Genomic DNA, 8,414 nt, shown 5'->3' with positions numbered 1-8,414 from the left:
TCCCCCGGCGCCTCGGGCGGACTGCTCCGATAGCAGGGGCAGATACTATAAACCACCCAAAGTTTTCTTCCTCCCCCGAATAGAGGCCTGTGAAAGAATGTGGGTGACATTAAGTAGTTTTGCAAAAGGATGGACTAAGTAAGAAGAACCAGAAGAATTGCCACACAAAAGATGGCTGACCGCTTCCGCGGGCGGTAAGGGAAATTCAGGTGTCGGGGGCCTGACCTGATTTGGTAAGCGGCTTGCCTGCGGCGAGAAATGTCTTCAAAAGGTTAAATTTACTGAGTGTAAAACTTGAGGCTTGATCCCATGCAGTTAGAAGGCACTGTAAAGGCATCCGCAACCTTGGCCAGTAAGATCGCCGCAGGCGAAGATGGGGGCAGCCGTGACGCAAGGCCGGGACCCCGCGAGCTCTTGAGAGCTCTGGCTTGCCGGTGGGTTTCCAACTCCGACTCCGGCGGGGCTGGGGGATTCGGGTATCGGTCCCCGGGACGCCCTTGAGGTAGAGATGGGATGGGGTGGTAAGGTTCATAGGGCAGTTTCAGATCAAGTTCCTTAGTTGAGTGATCTGCCTAGACGCACCATCTGGAGGAAATGTGCGTTCCAGCCCCTATTCTCCTATTTGCTGTGTGGCCAGGAGCAAGTCTCACCCTCTCTGGGCCACCCTCGGGGTCTCATTGTCACACAGCGTCACTTACCTTTAGGAAGCTCTTCTAGGAGTTTAGATTCTGGGATTCATTCCCGTCCCCGTCCGTCCCCCCACACACACACACATAACCGTCTGCATGCCTGGCAGTGTCACCTCCTTAAGGTGTTTGCTCTGGTGCTGTCCACTCAGAGCACCCTGCTTAGCATTGAAATGCCCCTCCCCATCTTCTTATGCTGTATTCTTATTACTTCCTTGCAGTATGGCCAGAGGTGAAAATCATTATGGAACTGTCAGTGGATTCGGGTCGTGGGTCCAAGAGGCCAGAAAATTCTTGGTCTCATCAGAGGAAGAATTCGAGGAAAGATACAGAATGGACCTAAGAAGGACCAGGTTTATTAGTGCAAAGTAAAGTGAAAGAAAGGAAAAGTGCCCTCTTCTAGATGGAAGGATGGGCACAGGAGCGCTGTGCTGGGATTCCCCAAACTGAAACTTTTATGAGGATATGTGGATATGGGGGTGGTCAGTCCTGGAAAACTGGGCTGAATGTGTCATTAACTTCCAGGAACTGGGTTATGCATCATCTCTAAGAAAATGTTGGGCAGGGGCTGTTGTTTCCCACAGGCTGTGTCAACTGCAGGTCAGCAGAACTTTCCCATATGTCACAAGTTGTTCTGTTAAATGTCAGCAGTCCAGGATTCAAATCCTATCAACATCCAAGCCATCATTCTCCATAGCATGTATTTTTATTTTTATTTTTGATGGTACCAGAGTTTGAACTCAGGGCCTTGTGCTTGCTAAGCAGGCACTCTACCATTTGAGCTCCTCTGCCAGCCTAACCATCCTTCTCAGCCAACAGGTTTCCTATCTACTAGGAAACCTGAAACTCCTAGAACTAATGAAGCTTAAACTTTGGGGTTCCTTGATTTCCCAGGAAGGCAGGTTCCCAATCATGTGCTCATGTGGTCATGTTTTTGGAAAATTTGCAAAGTAATTTTTTATTGCAATTGCTTAAGGTGGCTTTTTCCACTTGGATTCCTCTTTGTCATAGTTCCCCTTGTGTCTGGTGGTGTTTGGGATCCTGCTAGAGGAAATCCACCTTGGAACATATGAAGTTTGTGGACATGTTTATGTGATATACTTCCATGTATAGTTAAATTATTACTGATTTTCCATGTGTAAGATATACCTACCACCCATGGTAGTCAATGAGTATCCACAATGAGAAGAATATTTAAAGTTAATCAAGACATTAGAAAATTTCAAACTACCTGAAATCTCCCAGTGAAAGAATTTCGTACAGGTTCTCCAAATTTGGCAAAACGTTCAACAACGTAACAAAAAGAAGTTGTGAAGTTAGAAGAAATTTTCCTAAGCTATTAAGAATAAAAAATAGGATTGAGGGCTGGGGATGCATCATAAGTGGTAGAGGATCTGCTCAGCAAGCATGAGGTCCTGACTTCAAACCCCAATACCCAGCAAAATTAATAAATTATTAATGAATTAATGTGATCTAAAATGCTAGAGGAAACACTGAGTTGTCTTTCCAGTCTCATTATAAAAATAGCAATACAGAATTGTTTTCATACCCAAAAATGATCAGAGTGTATTCAGTCAAAAAAAAGAAAGTAAAAGTTTGGAAGTGTTTCAAGAAATTAACAAGTATGTTTCTTTTCTGCTGTCCTGAGTGAACTATAATGGAAACATAGGTGAACACAATTGTGTCTTTCTACAATGTCAGAATGTATAGGATAACAGTAAATTCATGAGCTACGTCAATATTGTTGGCTTTAATGCACCAAGTACTCTTGATTTCAGTTAGTATTCATGACCATAGGCAATCACAGGTTCTCTTATTGCAATCTTTTTTTTTTTTTTTTGGTGGTACTGGGGTTTGAACTCAGGACCTCACGCTTGCTACGCAGGCACTCTACCACTTGAGTCACTCCACCAGCCCTTATTGCATTCTTAATTACTAATATTAACTCTCAGCTCACACATTACACTTGACACAATTATGTATTTATACATATATATATAAATATATAATAATACAATATATAATAAGGGACTTCAGGGTTCAGATGGGGCTGTACTGGGGCAAAGAACTGATGCAGACAGAAGGAAAAGTCTGTGGGAGACCAGATAAGAAGTTTTACAAACTGAAAGCGTAGAGCTGCCCAGAACAGAGTTGTCAAATTCAGGTCTGGGTGGCAGGCAGTTTTGAGTGTCAGTTTAAAGCAAGTTATATGTCATGGACAGAAGAAACTGCACTTGATCTGAAGCCTAAGAACATCCTTTTCCTGGACAAGGCTCATGATGAGTGACCAGGTCATGGGTCAGTATGCCTGCCACACCTCTTTTTTTTTTTTTTTTTTTTTTCAGTACTAGAGCTTGAACTCAGGGCCTACACCTTGAGCCACTCCACCAACCCTTTTTTTGTGAAGGGTTTATTCCAGATATGGTCTTGAGAACTGTTTGCCCAGAACTATGATCTTCCTGATCTCTGCCTCCTGAGTAGCTAGCGTTACAGGTATGAGCCACCAGTGCCCAGCCACAACTCAATTTTAGGATGCTTTTTTTATATTCCCGGAATGGGGGGGGGAGGGTGGCAGTCGCAGCTGGTGTGATTGAGAAACTCACAGGTCTGGTTTTTCTAGTGATTTTGACAGGCCCATGTGTCCATGTGTTCCTGATTTAATATGATAAGCTCGTAAGTGGTAATATTTTGCATAAATACATTGTTTATCAGCCTGTGCCTCATGGTTTTTGCTGGACAGGTGGTGGCTGTTGCCTTGCACAAACAAGATGTAGTGTCATTCTGCTCAGCATTTGCCTCACAATGGAGCAACTGCCGTTTTATGAAATAGAGTCATTCAGGGGCTGGTGGTGTGGCTCAACTGATAAAGCACTTGACCCTGAGTTCTGCCAGTACTGCCCCCCCCAAAAAAAACAGTCATCCAGGGCAAGGCTACTGTTCTATCAATATGGAGTAAATTAGGGCACAGCCTGATCTCTACATCTGGATTTTGTGACATTTGTGTTGTCTCTCTCCATTTTTTATTTTTTTTTTCCCCTTGAAAGGGGCTCAGCCAGGTACTGGTGGCTCACACCAGTAATCCTAGCTACTCAGGAGGCAGAGATCAGGAGGATTGTGGTCCGAAACTAGCCTTGGGCAAATAGTTCTCAAAACCCTATCTGGAAAAAAACCCATCATAAAAAAGGACTGATGGAGTGGCTCCAGGTGTAGGCCCTGAGTTTGAACCCCAATACTGCAACAAAAAAAAAAAAGTGAGAGGGTCTAACTCTGTAGTCCAGGCTGTCCTCAAACTCCTCCTCTCCTGCTGCATCCTCTTGAAATGCTGGGATTACAGACACATGCCACCAGCTTACTCTTTATTCATGTAAGTTTTAGGCATCACAAACTTGCATCCCCTGCTTGTAACCATCTAATATATATTCTATTTAATTATTATGTAGGATGTCTTACCTCCCACAGAACATACACTGTATGGAATCACAATGCAAATGAAAATGAAGGAAGGACCTTTCCCACTGGCTACTCTTTCTCACTTTCCTTTGTGTGCTCCTCCTTACCTCTCTGGTCATTAAATGGTGGCCTGCTCTGTTCCCTGGACCTGATCCTTGGCTCCCTTCTCTATTTTCACTCCCTGGTGGCTCCTTAAGTTCTGTATGTTTAAATATCATCTATAAGCTACTGACCCCCAATTTGTGTCTTCACCCCAGACCTCAACACCTGCAGTCACTCCTGGGCTACATGAGTACTTGGATGTCTAACAAGCACCTCAAAATTAACATGTCCAGGGGCAGCCAGAGAGGTTCAAGGGGTAGAGTACCTGCCTAGCAAGTGTGAGGCCCTGAGTTCAAACACCAGTACCACAAAAAAAAAAAAATTAACATGACCAAGGCTGGGTCTGTAGATCAGTGGTAGAGTGCTTGCCTATCATGTGCAAGGCCCTGAGTTTGATTCCCAGCACTAATACTACTATTAATAACAATATGTCCAAACCGAGCTTCTCACTCTCAGCTTTCCACTCAGGGCTTCCCACTTGCAAAGCAGACACTCTACTGCTTGAGCCACACCATTTTGCTCTAGTTATTTTGGAGATGGGGGTCTTAACTATTTGCCCAGACTGGCTTCAAACTACAATCCTCCCATTAGCCTCCCTCAGCCTCCCAATTAGCTAAGTTTATAGGTGTGAGCCACCGGTGCCAGGATCATACCCTACTTTCAGTGCATCTGCAAATCTTGTCTCTACCTCCAAATATATTCCTGACTCTCAGGTGTTGCCACCTGTCCCTATCGTTCTTGTCTAAGCCCCAAACATCTTACCGGTTGTAATAGTGACCTCACCCTTCCTGCTTCTGTCCTCAACCCATATTGGTAGAATTGCATCTGAGTTGAAACTCAGTCCATTGCTTGACAGCACAGTAAGTCGGCTTAGAAATGCAACCTTGGCCAGCAAACTCCAATACAGACTATGAAATGTATAATCACAGGAGATTCGTTTAGCAAGGCTCCTCCACTAATGGAAAAGCAATACTTCAAAGGGGGAGAAACTGAGCAGACAGAAGCCCCTGGAATAGAGGATTTAGCAGATGAAATGCTGCCTTGTTTCTCTTGATCTCCTTTTGCCTGGGGTCTGAGACAGGAAATTCCCTGACTTAGGGAAATCATCAGTTCTATTTCATAGTCGGCCTGGGCTCTTGAACTGGATTTGTTTCAAGCTGTATTTCTCATGAGTGTAGGGACTGTGTGCTGTTCACCTCGTGTCCTGTTTGTTTCACTGTCCTGAGCATGATTGCCCATGCCCCTGCCCACCCCCATTACTACAGTTGTACTTTGCAAATCAGATCATCTGGTATATGATTCCTAAAGCAAAACTTAAATGGAGGCCTCCTGGATATTAAAAAGGCCAGTAAAGACACCAGGTATGGTAGTATATACCTATAATCCCAGTATGTAGAAGGTGGAGGCAAGGGGATTGAGAGTTCAAGGTCAGCCTGTGCTACACATAGAGACCCTGCCTTAAAAACCCAAGGATTTCCAGAGTAGCTCAGCTCAGTGGTAGAGTAGTTGTCTAGCATGCAACAAGGCTCTGGGTTCCATCCCCAGCAACACAAAAAATAAAAAATAAATTCCTAACTCACTGAGAACTTTGCTAAATGCAAAATTGAAGAGTATATGGAGGGATTTTTTTTTTTTTTTTTTTTTTGGTGATACTGGGGTTTGATCTGAGGGCTTCATACTTATTAGGCCGGTGCTCTACCACTTGAGCCACACCTCCAGCAAACGAATTACATTTTTCATCTATGAAACGGGTAAATTTAAGGTTGGAAAGCAATTAACCAAGAACCATTCTCTGCTTATGTACTTGGTTACCTCCAAATCAAATGACTATCATCAAAGGAGTTCCTAACCTGAAGGCCACCTCTGAATAAGTTCTACCTCCTTTGAATCCAAATCTGCAAGCTGAAGCTCACAATACATGCTCTGCAGACTTTTATCTTAAATTCAAGTTCAGCTGGTCACCGGTGGCTCATACCTGTAATTCTATCTCCTTAGGAGGCAGAGACCAGGAGAATCTCGGTTCAAAGCCAGCTTGGGCAAATAGTTTGTGAGAGTGAGACCCTATCTCGAAAATACCTAACACCAAAAAGGCTGGTGGAGTGGCTCAAGATGTAGGCCCTGAGTTCAAGCCCTGGTATCGCAAAACAAAACAAAACAAAAAAAAAAAGCAAATCAAATTCAAGTTCAAGTAACACCTTAAGGACTGGAGGTGTGGCTCAAGCAATAGAGCACAAGCACAAAGCACTGAGTTCAAATCCCAGTCCCACAAAGAGGAAGGCAGAGGGGAATAAGAGCTGCTGGAGCTGTGTTTGCCTAGCATTTGCAAGGCTCTGGTTTCTATCTCCAGCACCACACAAAAGACAAAAACAAAAATCACTAACCTATACACTTGAAGTATGGGGATTTGATTATATAATTTCTACCTAAATAAATTTGGTTTCATAATTATAAGTAAAATTAATAACAAATAACTAACTTTTCAAAACTTACTTGGTAGCCAAAGGATTAATACCTTAAAGAGACTAACACCAAGCCAGGGCCGGGCTCCAGTGGCTCACACCTGTAATCCTAGCTACTCAGGAGGCAGAGATCAGGAGGATTGCAGTTCAAAGCCAGCCAGGGCAAATAGCTTGTGAGACCCTATCTCAAAAAAACCCTTCACAAAAATAGGGATGGTGGAGTGGCTCAAGTGGTAGAATGCCTGCATAGCAAACAGGAGGCCCTAAATTCTATCCCATGTACCACAAAAACAAAACAAATAAAGCTGTGGTGACACAAGACTATAATCACTTGGCGGAGGCAGGGGATATCAAGTTTGAGGCCAGACTGAGCTATGTAGGAGTTCCAGGCTAGCCTGGGTTATATAGTGAGACCCTGTCTCAAAAAGAGAGCTGGGCGCCGGTGGCTCAAGTCTGTAATCCTGGCTACTAAAGAGGCAGAGATTAGGAGGATCTCACTTTGAAACCATCTTGGGCTGGTTTATGAGACCCAAAATATCTCAAAAATAACCCCCACAAAAAAGGGATGGTAGAGTGACTCAAGTGGTAGACTGCCTGCCTAGTAAGCTTGAGGCCGAGTTCAAACCCCAGTACCACCACCAACCCTCCCACAAAAAAAAAATCTGTAAGTGCCTGAAATCCCAGATACTGGGGAGGCTGAGGCAGGAGGATTTTGAGTTCAAAGCAAGATCCCCAACTCAAAAACAAAACAAAATCTCATAGCAACAGAAAATTAACCTCTTTTTTTTCTTTTCCTTTTGGTGGTTTTGGGGCTTGAACTCAGGGCCTTGTGCTTGCTAGGCAGGTGCTCTCTAGCTTGAGCCACTCTGCCAGCCCTTCTTTGTGTTGGGTATTTTCGAGATAGGATCTCAAGAACTGTTTGCCCGGAGTGGGTTTCCAACAGTGATCTTAATGATCTCTGCCTCCTGAGTAGGTAGGATTACATGGGTGAGCCCCAGCGCTTGGCTGAACTTTTTTTCTTTTTTTCTTTCTTTTTTTTTTTTTTTTTTTTTTTGGTGGCACTGGGGTTTGAACTCAGGGCTTCATGCCTGCTAGACAGGTGCTCTACCACTTGAGCCACTCCACCAGCCGTCTGGCTGAGCATCTTTGATGGCTAATGAAGGAAGCAACTGTATGACAGATCTGGTTTGGACTGAATGTGAGAATAATTAGAGGCAAAGGAAATGTGATTGCTAAGTTACACCCAACCTGTTTCATGTCCTACAGTGCAATAAACCATAATTTTTGTACTTATCTTCTCCAGTAGACATACAAAAATTATTGTACCTCATCAGTTTTCTACAAGGTAACCTATAACTTTACAGAGTTGTAAAACACCACTGGGTTCTAATTGTTAGTCAGAGGTAATTTCCCCAGAAATTCAGATATTTTTTATGTGGGTGTCTTAGAAGTATCTTTTTTCTTTTCTTGTCTTGTCATGTGTTCTCTTTTCCCTTCCATTCCCTCCCCTTTCCTTCCATCCTCTCCCTTTCTTTTTTCCTTCCTTCCTTCCTCTGTTTTTTTTTTTTTTTTTTTTTTTTGTGGTCCTGAGTACTGAACCCTCTGCTCATACATGCTAGGGAAGCACTCCACTACTGAACTATACCCCAGTGCACTTGGAAATGTTTAACATATTAAAAGTCACACAGGGCTGTGGTGTAACAGTAACAGTTCAGTT

This window comes from Castor canadensis, chromosome 8, assembly GCF_047511655.1.
Source record: "Castor canadensis chromosome 8, mCasCan1.hap1v2, whole genome shotgun sequence".
Classification (NCBI taxonomy): Eukaryota; Metazoa; Chordata; class Mammalia; order Rodentia; family Castoridae; genus Castor; species Castor canadensis.
Note: the sequence above shows the minus strand (reverse complement) of the source record.